Source organism: Pan paniscus, chromosome 3 (assembly GCF_029289425.2).
Source record: "Pan paniscus chromosome 3, NHGRI_mPanPan1-v2.0_pri, whole genome shotgun sequence".
Lineage (NCBI taxonomy): Eukaryota > Metazoa > Chordata > Mammalia > Primates > Hominidae > Pan > Pan paniscus.
This window is the reverse complement of record NC_073252.2, coordinates 156,227,720-156,240,406: the sequence shown is the minus strand read 5'-3', so window position 1 is coordinate 156,240,406 and position 12,687 is coordinate 156,227,720. Positions and strand designations below refer to the sequence as shown.

At 38.7% G+C, this 12,687-nt stretch overlaps 1 long non-coding RNA gene across 1 annotated transcript in view; it reads left to right on the top strand.

The window, feature by feature from the left end:
* The first annotated feature begins 277 nt into the window (after window positions 1–277).
* The window catches only part of LOC134730298 (uncharacterized), a 76,637-nt gene continuing 64,227 nt past the window's right edge, over window positions 278–12,687 (top strand). Inside the window, exon 1 of the long non-coding RNA XR_010112054.1 lies at window positions 278–460. This is a non-coding gene — a long non-coding RNA (uncharacterized LOC134730298). The remainder of the gene's footprint in view (window positions 461–12,687) is intronic.

The following is a 12,687-nucleotide window of genomic DNA, read 5'->3' as shown; positions in this document are numbered from 1 at the left end:
TGTTATTCCAATTAAAATTCTAATGTGACTTTAGATTTTTATTTCTGGTTCAAACTGGAGCCTCTGGATGTTTAGGAAAGGTTATTCTAAGCCTTAGTCCCTTCTTAAGGTCTCTGAAGAGTCAGCTGAAACTTATTTGACCTAGAATTTTTTTAATGAGATTTCCTTGGAGTTAATGTGCTTTTTTCCTGGCATATATCCTAGGACAAATACTTAAGGAAGGATCCTCTGTCCAATTTTTGTTTTTGCATAATTTTTGGATTTTCTATAAAGATTCCCCTTTCACAGCTCTACCTCCCTGGAAGTTACCATTTCTGGCTTCATTCCTTTTTTCATACTCTCTCCTATTCCCACTCTGCCATCCACATGGAATGCCTTTTCTCTCAGTTTTCTCTTCCTCATCCCCAGCATGCACAGACACACAGAAATGGAGACTGGAACAATGGTTGCAACCATATTTGTAAGTCTTCTTAACACAAATAATTCAATCTCTATATCTATGCTATTTGTTTTCCACTTTAAAATGTGAAATCTAGGGCTTTCTCTAATCTTTATGTGCTTTGAGGGAAAGAGTCCCCTGGCTTTTTTCTTTTTGCCATATTACCTACAGCCTCCAAATAACAAAAAGTATTGTACCACCTTTTCTTACGCCTAGCCCCCTATGGTTGGTTATGAATTTGAGTAATGAAGGTCTGTGGATTTCTTGCCAGTTAACAAGAAGCTATATTTTTAAAATTACTAGATTTTTACAAAAGGAATAAAAGCACATTATTTAAAATAAGACATCAGTTCTGGACTTTTAAAGATAATACAGTGTTTTTCCTTTTATTATAGTTCTTTGAACATTTTTTCAAAGGAATGCGTGTTCATTTTTACAATAAAGGTTTATCTTTAAAAAATGGATGGCTGTTGGGCTATCTTCCCTAGCCTTCAGTTCAGGCATTCAAAGACAATCATTTTCAGATCCTTTGGCTGTTTCTTCTGGTGTTTACTTTAAAATTTCAATGATACTGCCTACAGTTATTTTTATTGCTCCATTTTAGACCTCCTCTTTGACTTCCTCTTACGGTAGATGAGGATTCAGCTGTGAGTGCTCCTCGCTTTTTCTCCCAAGGTAGTCATATCATCGTGTCTTTGGTTCTAGACCTTGGTGCTTAATTCTTTAACTACAGAACCCTCAGAGTTCCGACTGCTCAGGGACGCTAGTCAGGGTTGATTTAAGCATCTGACTCTCAGGAATCTAGTAACAAGCCTTCTTTTTCATGCCTACAGTGATCATTAGGCGACAAACAGCTTTCTTTCAAACATTTGATGTCAAAAGTTTGAATACACCTTCCTTTACTGCACAATGGAACTATTAAATACCTTTTAAAAAGATACTTTCTTCAAGCTTTTATTTTTGGATGCACACAACCATTCTGAAGGGAACTACATTTCCTGACCCAAAAGTGATTACTTTTCTTGGTATCAGCCTCCAATTATTCTGCAACGATCATTACCCTTTGGGTTGGGGTCACTTCCAGTGATTCCCAGGAGAAGAGTTGGCACACTGGTGGCTAGAGAAGAAACAACAAAAATTAAAACACAAAAGTTCACAAATGTCTTTTTTTTTTTAGATGGAGTCTTGCTCTGTTGCCAGGCTGCAGTGCAGTGGTGCGATCTCGGCTCACTGCAACCTCCGCCTCCTGGGTTCAAGCGATTCTCCTGCCTCAGCCTCCAGAGTAGCTGGGACTACAGGTGTGCCACCACACCCAGCTAATTTTTGTATTTTTAGTAGAGACGGGGTTTCACCATGTTGGGCAGGCTGGTCTCGATCTCTTGACCTTGTGATCCACTCTCCTTGGCTTCCCAAAGTGCTGAGATTACAGGTGTGAGCCACCGTGCCCGGCCCACAAGTAGCTAGGCCTCTCACCACAATGGCATATGACTTTCCTGGGTGACTATTAAAAGGGAACTCCTCATTTAAAGCTGCAGAGCTGCAGGTTCAGACAGGTTTGTTTAGAAACTAGTTTCACTGCCTTATAGAAATGCCTCTACTTTTCCACACAGGCATATACAAGTGCAGAGCTGGGCAACCAACAATTAAGGTGATAAAGTAAAAAATGCAGCATGTTCAGAATTAAGAAACGTATATGTGTTTGACTTAGAATATATCTCTCTTCAGTGGTAAGCTTGAATTTTTTTTATTGGACCAGAGCTTTGCCTCCTCTTCTCTTCCAGAACATTTTCTGCTTAACAATATAAAGCTACATGTCATATTCTGATTACACAGCCCTGGCTTTCCTTATGACTATGGCTAATAGCTCTAGGATACCCAGAGCAGGAGTGAGAACAGTGGCTTCTGACTTAGTGATTCCTGGCTGGTCCTACTCTCTCATGGCATTGTTAATTCAGATCTCAATAGCTTAATCCTCCCTATTAGAGGTATGAATGTTGGAATTAATCTGAATGAGGCGAATTCTCCCTTTTATGGCAGAGAACATGTATTTCTAGTTTGCAAGATGTGGCAGGTGAGAGCATACTGCAAAACCTCACCCCCTTCCCCCTTTTTCTTATTTCCCCTCTACAGCCTTCATCTTTCACACTGCAAGAGCCTCTCAGTGGCCCCCTCCTGGAAGCCCGATATGGTGATGTCTTTCTAAGTCCTTTCAGGCAGAGTTAGGTCCATTCTTTTTGTTTTCTTAACATTTTGTCCATATCTCTGTAATGGGTCTTTTTAATACCACACTGTAACTTATTTTTCTCTGACTTCTCTATCCACTAGCAGGAAAGGGCTTAAATGATTATGTGTTCACTGTACCTAACTCAGTGACTGAGTCAAAAAAAAAAAAAAGGCTCAATAAGCATTTGTTGAACAAATAAATGAAGCAATTCTAAGATGCAGGCATTGGGAACATTCTGTGATTTATTTTTTTTCCTGGGGCTCAGCAATATATTGTACTTCAGGAGAGTAACTATCTGTGACTAAAAATATAGACTACCAAAGAATTCAACCAAAGTGTTCAGGTTTGTTCTTGAGGAATATTGTTCTTCTATGGACCAAGGTCTTTTTTCAGCGTTTCAGAAATTGGGAGAACAGAGTAATTGTCTGAGCGTCTTTTCCTTTCCCACCAGGCAATGTAAGAAACTTGCTTTTCTTTGTATTGCCAATGATATTCATCAAAGACCAAGGTGACATATCTTTTTCCAAATTTGCCCTTGGCAACTGAGTCTAGCTTTTCTTTGCAGACAAAGCAAAATGAAACAATCTGACAGATAAGGCATGTTATAGATAATAAGAGAAGATTTTCCAAATAGCCTCTAAAATTAGAAGGATTACATTAGCCATCCAGCTTGAAAACTAAATAGTATCGAAAAGTAAATTTGTGTAAGTAAAACTGCTGGTGGAAACTGGAGACCGAGGCAGCTGACACACTGTATATATGAATTACTAGATTTTAGATTCTTGGCAACTAATGTTTGTTTTATTATTTATTTATGTTAGTTTCTTAGGGTTGCTGTAGCAAGTTACTACAAACTTGGTGGCTTAAAATAACAGGAACTTGGCCGGGCAGGGTGGCTCACGCCTGTAATCCCAGCACTTTGGGAGGCCAAGGTGGGCGGATCACGAGGTCAGGAGATCGAGACCATCCTGGCTAACATGGTGAAACCCCGACTCTACTAAAAATACAAAAAAATTAGCTGGGCGTGGTGGCGGGTGCCTGTAGTCCCAGCTACTCGGGAGGCTGAGGCAGGAGAATGGTGTGAACCCGGGAGGCAGAGCTTGCAGTGAGTAGACATCGCGCCACCGCACTCTAGCCTGGGCGACAGAGTGAGACTCTTGTCTCAAAAAAAAAAAAAAGAAAAGAAAAGAAAAAAAATAACAGGAACTTATTCTCTGATAGTTCTGGAGATTAGAAGCTGAAAATTAAGGTGTTTGGTAGGGTTGCTTCCTTCTAGAAGCCCAGAAGGAGCATCTGTTTCCCTGCCTCTCTCCTAGCTTCTGGCGGCTGCTGGCAGTCTTGGTTTCTTGGCTTGTAGACTCACCATTCTGACCTCTGCTCTACCTTCACACCACCTTCTTCTCTGGGTGCATGTCTCAAATCTCTTCTTTTCTTATATGAACACTAGCTATTGAATGTAGGACCCTCTTTAAATCCAGGATGATCCCATCTGAAGATCCTTTTCATTACCTATGCAAAGACCCTATGCTCAAATAAGGTTACATTCACAGGTACCAAGATTAGGATTTGGGCATATCTTTTTGAGGAATACAATTCAATCCCCCATACCACCCATGGATTTATAAAACTTCTGCATTAGTTGCAAGACATGTTAGATTTTGTATGTATTAAAGATATGATTACAGAAGCAAAATAGAGTGAAAAGTGGAGGTAATAGGAAAATTCCAGGAAATAGCCAATCTTGATTCAAGGGGCTGAATATTTTAGGTAAAACATATTTTATTTTGAAACTTTCTATGATGCTCTGAATAGTTTTTTTAGCCTTAAGAGATACTAAGTTGAGAAAAAGTAATAGCTAGGAAGAGAAGAAACTTATCATCTGACAACATAGAGAGAGGCAAGACATTACAGGTTCAAAAATATTCCGAAGGTTCAATGACTTGTGAAAATGTCTCAATACTGCAAAATTGCCATGAATGTCTTTTTACAGTTTCTTACTGTCTAGAATTTGTGCTTTGATTTGTAATTCTACAATTTAAGATATTAATTGGAGCTAGCTAGTTAATATTTATTGAATACTTAGATGTTCAATTATGAAAGACTCAGTAGACGTAATTTGATCTTCTTTACTAACCTCCTTTGGTCAGTGATATTTCCAGGTGGAATAAGGTTTTCATTGCTTTAGTCTTGGCTTCTTTTAACAATTTAGCCTATGAAGGATCAGTATAGTGAATTTTCAATAGCAATAAAAAATCTGATGTAAATTTTCTTTTTTTTAGACAGTCTCACTTTGTTGTCCAGGCCAGCTAACTTTTGTATTTTTAGTAGAGACGGGGTTTTGCAATGTATATTTTCTTAAATGTAGCACTTTATGACACTTTTTTCATACAATGAATGATTTGGTGAATTTGTCTAAAATACACTTTCCTACATTATGAAATAAATACCACAAATATGTTTAACAAAACACATAGTTGATTTCTTAAGATTAAAGTATGTTTCTTAAGGAAATTGTATAATAATGAGTCATTGTTTGAATAGATTTGTTATTTATGAAAGTGGTGAATAAGCAAGCTTATGAAATATTAAAGATGAATGTAGTAAAGAGATCATGTGAAGCAGTTTTGGCCCTTTTTATTAACTAAAAACATGTAATATTTACTGCATTGTAAAGAAATCATCGATGCATTTGATATTAGGTTTTTTAACTCATTTGGCCAATTCTGGATCAGAAAATATGAGAAAAAGTAAAATTGGATAAAGTGGAGTTAAAACAAATGTTGTTGAGAAAGAAAGTGGGATCATTGGGATGGGTGTAACAAGTCATCAGAAAGATGAAGCTGCGTGTGTGTCTAGCATGGATCATTGAATTGACTGATCGTTGGTTAGAAGAGATAAAAGTATAAATACCCTATCGTCTTACTGCTTTCTTTCTTTTTCTTCTCCAGCTTTTAACATGTTCTAAAAAGTGTTCATATTAATTATTGAAAGCAATATTTATATATGATTGAATTAATATTGAGAGCAAGATTTATGTGGCTGAATGAAAAGTTATGATAATATAGATAAACAATATGGTAAGATTCAATTTTAGCAGAAAGGATGAAAACTCCTTACATTTAAATGTCTAGTTTAGAGATGAAGAGATTGTGAGGAAACAGTCAACCACACTGTGAGAGGCTGGAGGAAGGAACATGGTAGTGAGGAACATTACAAGAGGTTGAGGTGAGGAAGATGGTATCTAAGTGGCAATTCTCTGCAGGTGGGGAGAGAGATGTGCAGTAAGGGGATGCAAAAGCTGTCTTTGGATTCCCAACTGTGCTTTTTCTCCCTTAAACAAAAAAAGTCCAAATACTTACTAGGCTTCCAAAGAAGAGATACAATATTAAAACAACAACAACAAAAACGGTTTGCTCATTAAGAAGTAGAAGAAAGAGAACATAATTCTTTATCATTACCATGGTGATTTGTGAAAACAGAAATCAGTGAGCCCTAACTTAGGCCAGGGGTGAAAGTAGAAAGAATTCAGGGCTTGTGCTCCAGCCCTAGAACCATGTCTACTGACTCAGTGGGTGAATGCTGTACACCACCACACTTTTCTGAGCCTCTGTTACACCCTGGTAAAATTAGGGTAATGGTACTGATGACTCTTACGGTGTGTGGTTGAATAAAAACACGAATCAAGTCAAAGCTGTGGAGTTGAATTGATATTTAGTTAGGATGACGATCCCATTACAGTCACTCACTTTTAAAGTTGTTCACCTTTTTGCAGATATCATTTATTGTTTATAATAGTGCCTATGTAAGATAGGACGAGTTATTCAAAATTCATCATCATTATCAGGAAAACTGCTAAAATTTCATGGCTCTCTCATTTAAGAAATGGTCAACATGTTTGACTACTTAATAAGAGTGCATGGAAAATTGCCGTAAATGAAGTAAAAGAAAAATCACACATTGTAAAGAAAATGTTTGTGCCTTATGGCTTATGTTAAAGACAAAGGGCTATTGTTTCTAATATATAAAAAAGTTACTAAAAACAGGAAAGAGAGAGACCAACAGTGATAGAAAAATGAGCAAAAGATATGCTAGGCAGTTCACTAGAAGAAGCAAAAATTGAGTTTAATGATGTTTAAAGTTATTTAAAGAAGCTCAAACTTACTTTAATAGAAGAAATGTAAATTAAAACTAACTATATTGAGATACTATTTCTCACCTATAATCTTGGCAGCAATCTAAATGTTTGGTAGAATATTCTGTTCTCAAGGCTGTTATGAAATAGACAAACTCAAATGGCACTGGTAGAAATGAAAAATTGTTATATCCCCATATGAAAAGAAGCTTGGCAATATTCTTTCAATTGCAATATTCATTTGCTCTTTGAGTCAGCATTCCCACTTCTAGGACTATAATTCATGAATATACTAGTACAAGTAAAAACAACATTAGCAAAAGGTTACTCATTGTTTTATTTGTGTGATACAGTAAATAATTTTATATACATACAATTACAGATATAAACATAAATACAATTACTTATATGTGTAATGACAGCAAAGAAAAAACCCTACAATCCAAATGATATGATACATCTCACAGTGGAATACTCTGTAGACATAAAAAGAAATGAGGAAAATTTTCCATATCCTAAAGTGGTGTGATGTCCAAGATACATTAAATGAATAAAGTAAGGTAAAAATGAATAGTATATATATGATATGCAGACTTTTGTACAGGAAAGGGGGAGAAATACAAATATATGTATATATTTGCAGAGGGAAATTCTGAAAGGGTAAATGAAAAACGGACATAAATGGCATATAAGGGAGGGAGGGAACAAGGTAGATAAGACAGGGATGGAAGTAAGACTTACCTGAACATATTTTGTAATACAGCTTCAACTTCAGGATTCTGTAAATGAGGTACACACTCACAAGATAAAAATTTTTAAAAGCAACACTTAAAAATGGAAACATGCTAAAAATGAATGTTTAAATGCATTTTAAGTTGGAGAAAAATCACTCAAAGCAAAGGATTATTTCAAGTGACTTCAGAACTTATTTTGATTATAGATCCAAAGTGTATTCTACAGACATATATGTTCTACACTCACATATTTTAAAGACATAGACGTGAGGGGGGAAGTCAAGATGGCCAAAAAGGAACTGCTCCGGTCTACAGCTCCCAGCGTGAGCGATGCAGAAGACGGGTGATTTCTGAATTTCCATCTGAGGTACTGGGTTCATCTCACTAGGGAGTGCCAGACAGTGGGCACAGGACAGTGGGTGCAGCACACCGTGCGCGAGCGGAAGCAGGGTGAGGCATTGCCTCACTTGGGAAGCACAAGCACTCAGGGAGTTCCCTTTCCTAGTCAAAGAAAGGGGTGACAGACAGCACCTGGAAAATCGGGTCACTCCCACCCAAATACTGCGTTTTTCTGATGGGCTTAAAAAAAGGCGCACCAGGAGATTATATCCCACACATGGCTCAGAGGGTCCTATACCCATGGAGTCTCGCTGATTACTAGCACAGCAGTCTGAGGTCAAACTGCAAGGTGGCAGCAAGGCTGGGGGAGGGGCACCTGCCATTGCCCAGGCTTGCTTAGGTAAACAAAGCAGCCAGGAAGCTCGAACTGGGTGGAGCCCATCACAGCTCAAGGAGGCCTGCCTGCCTCTGTAGGCTCCACCTCTGGGGGCAGGGCACAGACAAACAAAAAGACAGCAGTAACTTCTGCAGGCTTAAATGTCCCTATCTGAAAGCTTTGAAGAGAGCAATGGTTCTCCCAGCACGCAGCTGGAGATCTGAGAACAGACAGACTGCCTCCTCAAGTGGGTCCCTGAGCCCTGACCCCCGACCCCCGAGCAGCCTAACTGGGAGGCACCCCCCAAGTAGGGGCAGACTGACACCTCACATGGCCGGGTACTCCACTGAGACTAAACTTCCAGAGGAACGATCAGACAGCAGCATTCGCGGTTCACAAAAATCCGCTGTTCTGCAGCCACCGCTGCTGGTACCCAGGCAAACAGGGTCTGGAGTGGACCTCTAGCAAACCCCAACAGACCTGCAGCTGAGGGTCCTGTCTGTTAGAAGGAAAACTAACAAACAGAAAGCACATCCACACCAAAAATCCATCTGCACATCACCATCATCAAAGACCAAAAGTAGATAAAACCACAAAGATGGGGAAAAAACAGAGCAGAACAACTGGAAACTCTAAAAAGCAGAGCACCTCTCCTCCTCCAAAGGAACGCAGCTCCTCACCAGCAACGGAACAAAGCTGGATGGAGAATGACTTTGACGAGTTGAGAGAAGAAGGCTTCAGACAATCAAACTACTCTGAGCTACAGGAGGAAATTCAAACCAAAGGCAAAGAAGTTGTAAACTTTGAAAAAAATTTAGAAGAATGTATAACTAGAATAACCAATACAGAGAAGTGCTTAAAGGAGCTGATGGAGCTGAAAGCGAAGGTTCGAGAACTACGTGAAGAATGCAGAAGCCTCAGGAGCTGATGCGATCAACTGGAAGAAAGGGTATCAGTGATGGAAGATGAAATGAATGAAATGAAGTGAGAAGGGAAGTTTAGAGAAAAAAGAATAAAAAGAAACAAACAAAGCCTCCAAGAAATATGGGACTATATGAAAAGACCAAATCTACGTCTGATTGGTGTACCTGAAAGTGACGGGGAGAATGGAACCAAGTTGGAAAACACTCTGCAGGATATTATCCAGGAGAACTTCCCCAATCTAGCAAGGCAGGCCAACATTCAGATTCAGGAAATACAGAGAATGCCACAAAGATACTCCTCGAGAAGAGCAACTCCAAGACACATAATTGTCAGATTCACCAAAGTTGAAATGAAGGAAAAAATGTTAAGGGCAGCCAGAGAGAAAGGGTCTACCCACAAAGGGAAGACCATCAGACTAACAGCAGATCTCTCAGCAGAAACTCTACAAGCCAGGAGAGAGTGGGGGCCCATATTCAACATTCTTAAAGAAAAGAATTTTCAACCCAGAATTTCATATCCAGCCAAACTAAGCTTCATAAGTGAAGGAGAAATAAAATACTTTACAGACAAGCAAATGCTGAGAGATTTTGTCACCACCAGGCCTCCCCTAAAAGAGCTCCTGAAGGAAGCACTAAACATGGAAAGGAACAACCGGTACCAGCCACTGCAAAATGATGCCAAATTGTAAAGACCATTGAGGCTAGGAAGAAACTGCATCAACTAATGAGCCAAATAACCAGCTAACATCATAATGACAGGATCAAATTCACACATAACAATATTAACTTTAAATGTAAATGGACTAAATGCTCCAATTAAAAGACACAGACTGGCAAATTGGATAAAGAGTCAAGACCCATCAGTGTGCTGTATTCAGGAAACCCATCTCACGTGCAGAGACACACATAGGCTCAAAATAAAAGGATGGAGGAAGATCTACCAAGCAAATGGAAACCAAAAAAAGGCAGGGGTTGCAATCCTAGTCTCTGATAAAACAGACTTTAAACCAACAAATATCAAAAGAGAAAAAGAAGGCCATTACATAATGGTAAAGGGATCAATTCAACAAGAAGAGCTAACTATCCTAAATATATATGCACCCAATACAGGAGCACCCACATTCATAAAGCAAGTCCTGAGTGACCTACAAAGAGACTTAGACTCCCACACAATAATAATGGGAGACTTTAACACCCCACTGTCAACATTAGACAGATCAACGAGACAGGAAGTTAACAAGGATACCGAAGAATTGAACTCAGCTCTGCACCAAGCAGACCTAATAGACATCTATAGAACTCTCCACCCCAAATCAACAGAATATACATTTTTTCAGCACCACACCACACCACACCTATTCCAAAATTGACCTCATAGTTGGAAGTAAAGCTCTCCTCAGCAAAGGTAAAAGATCAGAAATTATAACAAACTGTCTCTCAGACCACAGTGCAATCAAACTAGAATTCAGGATTAAGAAACTCACTGAAAACCACTCAACTACATGGAAACTGAATAACCTGCTCCTGAATGACTACTGGGTACATAATGAAATGAAGGTGGAAATAAAGATGTTCTTTGAAACCAACGAGAACAAAGACACAACATACCAGAATCTCTGGGACACATTCAAAGCAGTGTGTAGAGGGAAATTTATAGCACTAAATGCCCACCAGAGAAAGCAGGAAAGATCCAAAATTGACACCCTAACATCACAATTAAAAGAACTAGAAAAGCAAGAGCAAACACATTCAAAAGCTAGCAGAAGGCAAGAAATAACTAAAATCAGAGCAGAACTGAAGGAAATAGAGACACAAGAAACCTTTCAAAAAATTAATGAATCCAGGAGCTGGTTTTTTGAAAGGGTCAAAAAAAACTGATACAGCGCTAGCAAGACTAATAAAGAAGAAAAGACAGAAGCATCAAATAGATGCAATAAAAAATGATAAAGGGGATATCACCACCGATCCCACAGAAATACAAACTACCATCAGAGAATACTACAAACACCTCTATGCAAATAAACTAGAAAATCTAGAAGAAATGGATAAATTCCTCGACACATACACCCCCCCAAGACTAAACCAGGAAGAAGTTGAATCTCTGAATAGACCAATAACAGACTCTGAAATTGTGGCAATAATCAATAGCTTACCAACCAAAAAGAGTCCAGGACCAGATGGATTCACAGCCAAATTCTACCAGAGGTACAAGGAGGAACTGTTACCATTCCTTCTGAAACTATTCCAATCAATAGAAAAAGAGGGAATCCTCCCTAACTCATTTTATGAGGCCAGCATCATCCTGATACCAAAGCCTGGCAGAGACACAACCAAAAAAGAGAATTTTAGACCAATATCCTTGATGAACATAGATGCGAAAATCCTCAATAAAATACTGGCAAACTGAATCCAGCAGCACATCAAAAAGCTTATCCACCATGATCAAGTTGGCTTCATCCCTGGAATGCAAGGCTGGTTCAATATACGCAAATCAATAAATGTAATCCAGCATATAAACAGAACCAAAGACAAAAACCACATGATTATCTCAATAGATGCAGAAAAGGCCTTTGACAAAATTCAACAACCCTTCATGCTAAAAACTCTCAATAAATTAGGTATTGATGGGATGTATCTCAAAATAATAAGAGCTATCTATGACAAACCCACAGCCAATATCATACTGAATGGGCAAAAACTGGAAGCATTCCCTTTGAAAACTGGTACAAGACAGGGATGCCCTCTCTCACCACTCCTATTCAACATAGTGTTGGAAGTTCTGGCCAGGGCAATTAGGCAGGAGAAGGAAATAAAGGGTATTCAATTAGGAAAAGAGGAAGTCAAATTGTCCCTGTTTGCAGATGACATGATTGTATATCTAGAAAACCCCATTGTCTCAGCCCAAAATCTCCTTAAGCTGATAAGCAACTTCAGCGAAGTCTCAGGATAAAAAATCAATGTACAAAAATCCCAAGCATTCTTATACACCAAAAACAGACAAACAGAGAGCCAAATCATGAGTGAACTCCCATTCACAATTGCTTCAGACAGAATAAAATACCTAGGAATCCAACTTACAAGGGACGTGAAGGACCTTTTCAAGGAGAACTACAAACCACTGCTCAATGAAATAAAAGAGGATACAATCAAATGGAAGAACATTCCATGCTCATGGGTAGGAAGAATCAATATCATGAAAATGGCCATACTGCCCAAGGTAATTTATAGATTCAATGCCATCCCCATCAAGCTACCAATGACTTTCTTCACAGAATTGGGAAAAACTGCTTTAAAGTTCATATGGAACCAAAAAAGAGCCCACATCGCGAAGTCAATCCTAAGCCAAAAGAACAAAGCTGGAGGCATCATGCTACCTGACTTCAAACTATACTACAAGGCTACAGTAACCAGAACAGCATGGTACTGATACCAAAACAGAGATATAGATCAATGGAACAGAACAGAGCCCTCAGAAATAATGCCACATATCTAAAACTATCTGATCTTTGATAAACCTGAG